The sequence below is a fragment of the Leuciscus leuciscus genome (assembly GCF_965113295.1).
Source record: "Leuciscus leuciscus genome assembly, chromosome: 8".
In the NCBI taxonomy this organism is placed as follows: domain Eukaryota; kingdom Metazoa; phylum Chordata; class Actinopteri; order Cypriniformes; family Leuciscidae; genus Leuciscus; species Leuciscus leuciscus.
The window spans coordinates 5,932,661-5,944,392 of record NC_138732.1 but is presented as its reverse complement, the minus strand read 5'-3'; the positions used below and the strand labels follow the sequence as shown (position 1 = coordinate 5,944,392).

At 41.1% G+C, this 11,732-nt stretch overlaps 1 long non-coding RNA gene across 1 annotated transcript; it reads left to right on the top strand.

The window, feature by feature from the left end:
• The first annotated feature begins 83 nt into the window (after nt 1–83).
• LOC309504197 lies at nt 84–9,515 on the top strand. Its single transcript, XR_014208006.1, has 4 exons — nt 84–1,648; nt 5,776–6,380; nt 6,451–8,406; nt 8,483–9,515. It is a non-coding gene; the product is annotated as an uncharacterized lncRNA (long non-coding RNA).
• The last annotated feature ends 2,217 nt before the right edge of the window (nt 9,516–11,732 follow it).

The window sequence follows — 11,732 nt, the reverse complement described above, 5'->3', positions numbered from 1 at the left end:
TCTCTCTCTCTCTCTCTCTCTCTCTCTTCTTTTGCTTTCCCCCTCACACACACTTATTGGATCCAAACGAGATTACTCAGCCTCTGTGTGATGTCGCCCGACTACAGCGAACACATTTGCCAATGTCACCGTGCGCAACAAAAGAGCACAAGCGTCGGGGAAACAAGCTCAGGCCGGGTCCCAAACTATAACCTCACACTTTATGAGGGCAAAAATCTGCCCCTGGCTCAAGCCCAAAACCCCCCATCTCGTGTAAACCAGGACCAGCCAGAACGCTTTACGGTTCTTCAATAAGTTTAGTGCTTTTGATGCTTTTTGGTGCGTTTCATGACTGTAAAACTCAAGAGGGCAGAGTGAAGAGAGACGGTTCGTTTGAAAGCGAGAGGGAGGTATGAAAGCTCACGGTCCGATCCAAAAGGAACATTTCTCAGCACCGCGACAGAACCGCAGACGGTCAGCCAAGCCAACACTCACCCACCCGAACCCCCCCCCGTCTCTCTCTCTCTCTCTCTCTCTCTCTCTCTCTCTCTCTCTCTCTCTCTCTCTCACACACACTCACACTCACACACACACACACACACACACTTTTACTTAACTATCTAAATGAGGACATACCTTAGACATCTGTTGTTTTATATAGACCTAAAGCAAGACTAGCCCAGCCAACAAAAATATGTTATAAGAACGTTTCTCTAATGTTCCCATTAAGCTATGAAAACGTTATTTCTATGTTCTCTGGATGTTCAAAACGTCCAGTTTTTCAAATGATTTCAAAACGTTAGAGAATATGTGAATGTAAGGGAAACCATTAAGACAGTTTGCTGGTTTCCCAGTCTGATTAGCTGAACACCTCTTTAAATCCAGCCAATCATGTGATCATGCTTAATTGAGAATGTCCTTTATCTATTTATCTAAATTCTGGGGACATTTTTTAGCTCAAAGTATAACTAAGTAAACCCACGCACACACTCAAACACAATAGTCATGTGCATGTGTGTGAGCTGGAAGACAGTTATTATTAATAGTGGGCCATGAGGGTCAGTAGTTAGTCAGTGATTTGGACTTGCAGGTCATCCCTTTGGTCCCCTCCACCCATTGTAACACACACACACATTGACTTTCTCCTCTAAATGCATTCATGTTTGCTTCTTGTTCAACCTCTCCCACCTCATGAAGTATGTGCCATTGGAAAGAAAGTTGTTTTTCAGAGGAAGAGAGAGGAAAGGAGGGACGGAGAGGAGGAAAGAAGAGGCAGATAAGAACCATTATTAATTCACCTGACATTTAGAGACCATTTCCCTCCGGTCTTCCCAATGTCCGTCACCTCCAACAACCGGTTTCCTATTGTGTTCTGTGCTGTGCTTCCACTAGAGGGCGTCTCTAGGATCTCTGGCCTCATTCCCTCATACGAGAACATCATTCAAGTGCAACAATCAGGATATGTTCTCAAAAGCATTCTATCATGCCATTCTTATTTTTCTGCATTAGATAAAATGTACATACACACAATATCATAAACTGCACAGTACAGTAAGTTTTGTCCTGTTTTGGAGGTGTCTTCCTGGTTGTGCAGGGGACGGCAGGTGATTTCAGCACTTAATAATGAACGTTTCTACTGGACCGGAGATCCTGATGTACTCAGACTCAGGTGAGACCCCAAGACACTTAAAAATCCACAAAGTATTTGTGTTATTTACTAATAGAGTTCCCACAGTCATGGAAAAGCTGGAAATATTGGGGAATTTCATAATCGTGCTTTCCAGTTTGTGGAAATTAATCTTGAGAGTCATGCTCTAATATTTCATCGGCTAGATATTGTTCTTGTATCTAGTGAATCTTGCTCATGAGCCATTGTGATGCCTGATTTGTGAGCGAATTGTTCTTTTCGAGTCGCTGAATTAGTCAATGAATTAGTCAAACCGATTCACAAATTGGTCTGAATGATTTATTAGTGAATCCTTACCCAGTAATCACAAACGACTGGAAAGGTCATGGAAAAGTCACGGAAATTCATTGGGCAAAAGGTATGAGAACCCTGTGTTGAGTGCATAACTCTTGGATTTTTTGGCTTTGTTGCTCTGAACTTTAAGGGTGATTTGTAGAGATTGTTTTTCTTCTTGTCCTGTCCCTTTAATTCATTCTCTCTTGTCTTTCCCCCTCTCTTTCTTTCAGTCCCTGCTTGCTGCTTGTAGCGGCAGTATTGATTGCCCATGTCTTTGCTTTTGCAGCTTTGGGCTATTGATCTTTGGCTGAGGCTCTACACACACACACACACACACACACACACACACACACACACACACAAACACACACACACTCGTATTGTCTCTGTTTGAGATGGCTTGCTTCGAGATGGTATGAGAGGAAGAGCTGTGGGTTAATGAGTCTGTCTTGGCAATGTGTTTGGCTGTGAGTTTCTCTGTGTTTAATACCTCCATTCTGTTCTACAATTAACATCAATCACTTCAGCTCAATACAGTCTGAGTCAGACAAAGACTCGAGACCAGCTGTGTGTGCATGCAGGCATAGTCGCTGCACCACAACATACACTGATATATACACGTCAAGCGTATTGCATCTTTATATTGTACTTGGCTTGTGGTCTTGGCTGTAGATTTGGGATTGAACGGTATAGGGCCCTGTCCTTATCTCAGGTAAAGGTCGAGTGTGTAAATTCTGAGTGTCACCAAGCATCATTTTTTCAATACAATTTCCAGAGAACTCCCTACATCTAAAACAGACCTCTGGTTTAGTCAATCTGACATGTCAACAACTATGAAAACCACATGCATGGTTTTGACTTATATGTTTACTTAAATATATTATTTAGAGGTGAAGAAATTGGGGGCTCCTAACCCTCATGTTGTGTTCTGGACATTTTGACACAGAGAAGATTATCTTTTTCTGTAAAATGCCAGTTAATGTTATTGCATTGGACTAAATCTTCCTGCTCGTCATTGTTTGTGCTTTATGGTTTTTTTGTTTCAGTCTTTGTTACACTTGTGGTGTTCTCAGTTAAAAATGACCAGCCTACAAATAATTGCTTATAAATCCCTCATTATGCAATGTTATTGCCAAATATTGGATTCAATCCTTTTATCAAATTCTTTTCTTTTAGTTAGGACTGGTTTTGTATTCTGATGATCGTAGGCCTCATTGATCTAAATATGCACCGCAGTTTTTTTAGGTGAACAAGCTTGAGTGAACTTTTCTCACTTAAACACTTAAGCTTAGATCAATGAGGTATGCAAAGAATCAGTTCCTAAAAGAAATACAAAAGCTGTGCAAATTGAAAGAAAACAAGTTGACGAAAAGATCGAATCCAGTATTTCGTGATAACATAGCATAATGAGAGATTCACAAACAATCTCTCGGTCATTTTTGTCCTGGAACACCAAATTAGGTAAGGGATTTTCAGTTCAGCACAGGAGTTCAACACATTCCTATCTGTAGTAAAACCAAACCTATGTTCTCTCTTGGGCTTTCAAACAGGAGACACATCTCAGTTTGATCGCACCTTCACGGTCGTAAGATTTTCACTGGCCGCTTTCTCTGTAACGTCTGCAGTAGAGATGATAATCATTGTGGATCTGGTCTGGAAATAAAAGTCCCTCTGTGGTGAGGTTAGTCCGCAGGTTACCAGTAAAGAGCTTTTTAAACCGCACAAGGAAACCGCACGTGTCTTTTTAAAGATCTGTGGTTGATAGATATGAAACCAGATTGAACGATTCCGGGCTTCCATTAATGCGAAGTGGTTACGAACCTTCTGGTCTATCGGTTAACCTTCCTGACCTCAGCTAAACTGGATTAAGATCTGTGACAACACGGTTTGTGGTTTATGGGGGGGTTGTAGTATTGTACCGTTCCAGCGCAGTGTTGGAGTCGGCTGTGATTGTAGTTCACGCTCTCATGTTTCTCATTAGGGCCGCACATGATAGAAAGGCTGTTGAACTAGCGCGTCACATCTCATCATAAAGTCGTTATCTACACTGAAACTCCTTTTATCAGTGACTCACTAAATCTAAACCGTTCCCCAATGTGTAAATGTATGAGACACATTATTGAGTGTCTTTGATGACTGGCCCTGGCGAAAACGTCAAGTGCCGCAGAGCTGCAGAATTTACGCGGTGCTTTGAAATGAGAACCTGTTAGCCACTTGTACCGCAAGCGAGGACAGCTGCGAAGGGAACGGGTCAGGAATTAATTACAGCGAGACGTGTGTGTGTGTGATATCACAGCGAGGAGATGAAGGAGACTGAGGGGCGAGCGAGCAAGAATAAGAGATGAAATATTGTTTTTATTAGCGACGATGTAGGTGGCGGGGTGCCGACTCTTGCGCTCGGAGATCAATCCGCGCTTCGCTTCGTGTTTGGAATCCATCACAGCTGTCTTGGTGATGAGGGATAACTTCACTTTTCTCGCTGCGGTGCAGTTCTTGTAAAAAGAGTGCGAAATGTTGAATGTGATAACTTTAACATGACACCGGTGACATGGAGCAGCGTACGCTCCTCTCAAGTGAGAGCAACCTGCTCTTTCACTGACTGTTATAGTCAATCCTGTATAATTATAGATATGACAAGACTGATAGCATGCCAAAGAATAACATAAAGCTTAAGTTTTTAATCATTTGGGTGTTAAAATACTTTCTCCTTTCCCAACTTAATTTGCAGAGACAGCTGTAAGGCGTTTGGCGGTTGATTTCACAGAGTATCACTGCATGCTTTCACAATATTGCTCCATTTGTTTGAGCAGCAACACTGACTCAACCAATGACGCGAGTTTGAGGCGGGACTATCTGTTTGCCGACCAATGGCAAGTGTTCGGGAAACCTGTTTGAAAAACATCATTATTTCTGCAGTTCCTTTTGGTGACACTAGTGGTGCAGAAATTACATGCATCAGCTATAAAGTTATAATGAACTTACTTTCTATTTACTTTCTATAAATACATGCCTCTGGACTAATTGTGAAAATGATAGAAAATTGTATTATGAATGTTCATCTTTCATCAAAATGTTATAACTTTCTCCATAAAGAACTTTAGGTAACAGTTTACTTGAAGAAGTATTTTGAATTCAATATTTATATTTCTTGTAATGCACCTTATAATTCATTCATGAATAATTGTAATCACAGTTAAAATACATTATAATGATTATCTATAAATTGTTACACTTCTAGAAACTAAGCCTGAAAACACGACAAACAACCAACTTCAGATATAACAGGTAATCTGAAAATATTGTAATGCATTTTAACTTTGGTTACAGTTATTTAGGAAAGGAAAAGACTTCAAGTAAAGTGATACCCAACTTTCCTTTGATGTCATCAATCACTCTTATTTTCCACCACCTTTCATATAGAGACACTTTTTATGTCAAGTGCTGACTTATTTAAGGAAGAATATCTAGATCACTGCATCTATGTCACATTACGGAAGTAAGATGGGATGAAAACACCATTCCCTGTCTCGTTTGTCTTCGTGAGTAAAAATTCGGACTTTTTGATTAAAACTCCTGCTTTCGAGTGCAAAAAAACAAAAAGAGCCCAGCAATCTCCAATTTGGCTTGTGTAGAGTTTCAGACAAGATCTCAATAATGTCGCAATCTGTACTCAGATTTGCCAAGATACCAAAGTCTGTAATCAGAAGTCAGTTCTCAATATGAGATCTCATCAAGTGATCTGAGCTCCTCCAAATTCATTTTATAGTTCTAGACTAAGAGGGTCTAAGATGATGACTGGTGACTCATTTGTGTCTATTATTATTTATCCCAAGGAGAAACATCTTGTTGGAGTCTACTGAGCTATGAAAGAGCACCTTCCTCTGGGATATTCAGTATACAGTACAGTGACTTTGGGTTTAAGGATGGCATATGCAGATCAGCTGGTTCCACACAACCAACGGCCCGATTGGCAGCACGTTTGGACGTCGGTGTGAATCTGACAGGAGCAGTGTGTCCTCGCAGGTAGTGACTTACTTCTGCTGCCAGGCCCAATGAATGTCAGCTATGAGTTTAATTCACAAAGCTCCGTTAGCAAGTGCAAACGTCTTTTCGCTGCAAATACCAGCAACTGGAGTAAATTTATTCCTGAAGTTCCTGGCGTGGAGACCCAACATTCCCCAGCAAACACAAGAGTTCTAATGTTTGCCGTTGGCTTCAGAAAATGGAGTGACAAGCCAAATGAACTCGTCTAAATGGAGGAGAACACAGCGAACCCTGCCAACAATTACTAACAGGTATGGCACTGCGGCCCAGGAGCTCGGCGGTTGTTGGTGTTTGTTGGAGGGATTCTGGGGTCAGCGCACAGGGGGTAGATCCTGGAACTCTGTCAGCGTTCTCCTCCACTCGCAGGAAAAGCACAGGCGGAGATGGTTAACAGGTAATTGTATAATTAGCAGCAGGTATTGTTTTTGAATAGCTGACTGACTCTGACATGTGTCCGCCGACAGAAACAGCAAACTTACATCATCGTCTTGCCCTGCCACGGCTGAAATGGAAGCATTTGTCCTTTGCTGGAACGGAGCTGGAAAAGAAAGTCATGTTTCTTGCAATTGCTTCTTTCCCTGAGTTGCATTCGGGAAGGAGATTATCATATCCTGGAAATCGTATGGACCATATGAATCCTTCTTTTTTGTAAACTAATTTTTAAAGTCACCATGAAATCAAAATGGACAATTCTTTTTTTTTATATATGGAATATTTCAGTATTTATTATTATATAAATGTATGATTTATCCACAAACATAATTTTTTTTAATTCATGTGCCTCATTGCCTTTAATCAAAATAACTTCCCCCTCCCTCGCTGCGACATCTCTTCTCTTCTCTGATGATGTGTTTAACGGTGCGAGGGCGGAGCAACCTGTCACTCACATGAGATCAACCAATAGCAAACCACAACCATCCAATCAATTCCCCACGGACAAAATCAAGTCCCACACTACATTTGTTTTTCTTCAAGAAGCTGTTTCACTCGGATATACATCACAATAAGGAAGAAACTTCCTATAGCAACTTCCCCTTCATTGCGGACTTTAAGCTTTCTGCCATTTCATTATAATGGCATCAGGGAATGAGGAAATCAGGGACACAAGCAGAGCAGAATCATGGATTTGAATGCGTTTATAAACTTCCATGTTCACCCCTCAAGTTTTGGAAAAGCATCATATTTTAAAGGATTTGATTTGCTTGATCGTGGTTCAAAGACAACTTTTAAAGGATCTGTTTTTTTGCAATAGAGCGCATAAGATGTCCACTACTTAAAAGATATCAGTGAAATAGGTGTTGTGAGAAATCAACCCATCGCAAGAAACACAGAGCATAAACATGCATTTTCAGTTATCAGATCACACTTTTTCCCATTAAAATCTAGATGTAAATGCACATAAGAAGCATTGTGAATAGCGTCGGGTTGCACCAGTTCAAAGTCTACACTAGAGGCTTAGTAACTAACTGTACTTCATTCGGTTGCCCCATTTGGTCTTAAGGCAGAGGATGGTCGGATGAATTTCTGGCATGTCAGAAACCCTCGTGAGGTATCGCACAGTTGAAGCAGATCGACCTAAACTCAGTGTTTAAACTAGGTCTAAGTTATAACTTGCGCATGGCTGGTGCAACTGGCCCCAGATCACTGAAAACACATTTACAGGTAGTCTGTAAGTTGCATGCCTACAATCTCTATCCAATCACACTGAACATTTACATTTATATTTACATTTATGCATTTGGCAGATGCTTAAAAGCGACTTACATTGCATTTCAAGGTACACATTTTTACATTCTTATCAGTTCTTGCTTTCCCTGGGAATCGAACCCATGACGTTTGCGTTGCAAGCGCCAACTCTCTACTGTTTGAGCTACATGAAACATGCATTTCAATTTTAATAAAAACTAAATATCCACATGCTATGCAGATGCGAAATGCATGTTAATCCCATGTGTACAAGTGGAAAATGTCATCTTAGCCAATAAGCCCTGTGCGTCTCTGACTTCTCTTATGTGCTAACTCCATCGGAAGCTTGTGAAACAGCTGACAGCACCTTTCAGACCAAACAGAATCCTCTGCTAATCGAATGCATCGGCAGTGGACTGAACAAATCCTGCCATGATGAGCAGCCACTCGCCTGCCTTTCAGCAAATCAATCACACCACCTAATTTAGAGCCAAGCTTAAAAAAGATTTATAACATGTTCTTGCACACATATAAAGTCCAATGCCCTTGGACCAGAAGCGGGCGACGTCTCCTCTGTATGACCCCAAGTGTATGTTTGAAATGTGTGTTTGTGTGTGTGTGTGTGTGTGTGTGTGTATTGTCAACGTGTTCCAGATTGTCTTGACATATGCTCTGTGTGTTTATTATGAGACGGATGCATGTGTGTGTGTGTGTGTGTGTGTGTGTGTGTGTGTGTGTGTGTGTGTGTGTGTGTGTGTGTGTGTGTGTGTGTGTGTGTGTGTGTGTGGATTGCGATGGCATGTGTTGCAGGTGTGTGTGTGTGTGTGTGTTTAGGAGTGTAAGGTGTATGGTATGATTGTGTATATTTGGAATATGAGGTCAGGTTTTCAGGCCGTGCTGATGGCGAGAGCAGATGTGGTTTGTGTTGGATTCTGAATTTTCTGGATGTCGTTTTTTTTTTCTCTTCCTGACATTTTTTTTCACTTTCCTCTTCGTCTTTCAGGTTATGGCCTTATTCCTCTTCTTTTTTCAGCACATTTTTTTTTCCTCTCCTCTCCATCATTTTGCTGCTTTGCAGAAGAGGAACTCTACTGTTTATGAAAGCCTTTAATGTGCTGTGTAATTACTCTTGGCTACGGCTTCCTTCATTAGTCACATCAATAAAGCACCTTATAATCACCAGGGAGAATGAGGTTAAAACAAACTCAGGTACGCAAGTGCAGACATGACGCTTGACCAATGTATTGCAGGCATGAGGAACTTAAAGTCAGCATGAAACACCATTTTTCTTCCCTATTGTGATGTATTTCTGAGTGAAACGGCATCGCGAACAAGATACAATTGTAGGGCAGGACTTGATTATATCCATCTGGAATTGATTGGATGGTTGTGGTTTGCTATTGGTCGATCTCATGTGAGTGACAGGTTGCCCCGCCCTCATGCCATTAAACACATCATCAGAGATGCCGTTGCAAGAGGGAGAAGTTATTCTGATTAAAGATTACGAGGCATGTGAAATAAAAATGAAAGTAATTATGTGTATAGATAATAATTCCATAAAGAAATAAGAATTGTTAATTTTGATTTCATGATGACGTAAACTTGTGTTCTTCCGTTACTGTGGTGCTAACAAACCTCAGTATTCAGATAGCTAGCAAGTCAACAGTGTAACTACAACTTGATCAACCATAAAAGAAGACAGTTTATACTATAGCGCCCCTTGTGGAACATGCTTGCTTTGCATTATAAGTTCTGACACATTATGAGATGCAAGAAATTGATCTTGCATAGATGGACCTGTTTGAGTCGTACTTGATTATGTTTTGACTTAAGAATGAGACTTGAGATATAAGAAAAAGAATTAAGTAATTTAACTTAAATGACAATTAATAGGTCATTTTCATTGCCATTTAAGTGAAATTACTGAACTTAAATATACGAGCTTGATAAAAATGATCATTCTAGAAGAAAATTTCAGATGGCACTTAGAGGCTTTTGCATCTGAACTCTTCATATATATATATATTGAAAGTAGTCTCTTATGTGTTCACCAAGGCTGCATTTACTTGATCCAAAAACAGTAATGTTGTGAAATTATTGCAATTTTGCAATTCCAACTGTTTTCTATTTGAATTTATTGTAAAACGTCATTTATTCCTGTGATACAAGTAACTAACCTCAATCGTAACTCTATAGTAAGTACATGTATTTAATTAATATTACTCTGCACTTATTTGAGTTAGTACAATGTTACTATGTCACCTTAATAAGTGCAACCCAAAGCTGAATTTTCAACATCATCACTCCAGTCTTCAGTGTCACATGATCCTTCAGAAATGGTAAATGGACTGCATTTATATAGTGCTTTCACAGACCTATGGCCACCAAAGCGCTTTACGTAGCCTCACATTCACCCATTCACACACCAACGGCGGTGTCAGCCATGCAAGGCACCATCCAGCTCGTCGGGAGCAGCTGGGGTTAGGTGTCTTGCTCATGGACACCTCAACACTTGGTCAGGTGGAACCAGGGATTGAACCACCAACCTTCCGGTTTGTAGACAACCTACATGAACCACTAAGCCACTGCCGCCCCAGAAATATATATATATATATATTTTTTTTTTTTTTTGTTTGCATTGATGAATCACATTTATGCATTTATTTGTAGTGGAAGTCTTTTGTAACACTGTAAAATATGTGTGTGTGTGTGGTCCTGGTAAACCCTACATTGTGGGGATAAAATGTCCCCACAAAGATGGCAATACCAGAAATCTTTTTGGTCCCCATGAGGAAAACAGCTTATAAATCATACTAAATTATGTTTTTTGAAATTGTTAAAATGCAGAGGGTTTTCTGTGAGAGAACCCCAATGTGCGCACGTGTGTGTGTGTGTGTGTGTGTGTGTGTGTGTGTGTGTGTGTGTGTGTGTTGACATGTGCCCCTTTCACTAGCTCCTCCACAATCACTTACCACTCCACAGATTAGGGGCTTTACGTGGATCTCTTTCAGTCTGTCTTTGCTTGCTGACGGCGGGCGCAGGTCTCCACTGTCAACACAGCTGGGATCTGAAGTACTGGACCACGCTTGTCGAGGCTCTAAAACTGGATCAAGCACAATTTTCTGCGTATTGTTTTAGACGTGTTCCTGATCCCTTCGTAACCCTTGGCTTTAAAGTGTTGCCACGCTCCACCTCGCGACCTTTGAATCTTTACCCCTGCCCCCGGAGATTCGTGAGCGAGCGAGAGAGAGAGCTCTCGTTTGTCCAACAAATACTACGACAAATTAAGCAGCATTAGAATAGTCGGGCGTGAAGCCTGATGTCTGTCTGCGTTTCATTAGTGCGTCTCTCTAACGCGTTCCATCTGGAGGGGCTGCTCGAGCTCCCTCTTGCCCCGTGCGGTGTGGCCCGGCCTGGGTCAAGATGCCCTCAGACCCCCCGGCTGCACGCGGCCCTTTGTCAACTCTAATTTAATCTGAACTCCATAGAAAGTACAAAGGCCAATATCTCTGATACCATAACAAATACTTCTAGCAAATGAAAATGTCTTTTTAGTATCTGGGGAAAAAGGGGAATTTAGAGCCATATATTACGTTGCACATTCATTTTCACAATAAATAATAAAAATATTTAAAGATTTAACCATCTGTTTCTCTCTCTCTCCATTCCCACTTTTTCAGAAAGCAAAAAGGGATGAAGGGAAGGAACAAGTGTGAATCCAATGACACCTCCTCCATCACTCTCTCCTCTTTAGTGGCACCGATGGGATTTTTCCACAGACACACACACACACACACACACACACACACACACACACACACACACACACACACACACACACATATGCCCACAAGGTTTGTCAGATTCTGTCTAGAGTGAGTCGGGAATATAAGATGTGACAAGGATATGGAGGCCGGCAGTCGTCTGGATTGTGGCAGAATTTTAGAAAGTGACAAAAACGGAATGGTGAGAGAGTTCTGGAATACTGCAGGCCATCAGAAACCCTATAGAACGGTACGGACACAAGGAGTATGACAGAATTCTGGAAGAATATTCTGGA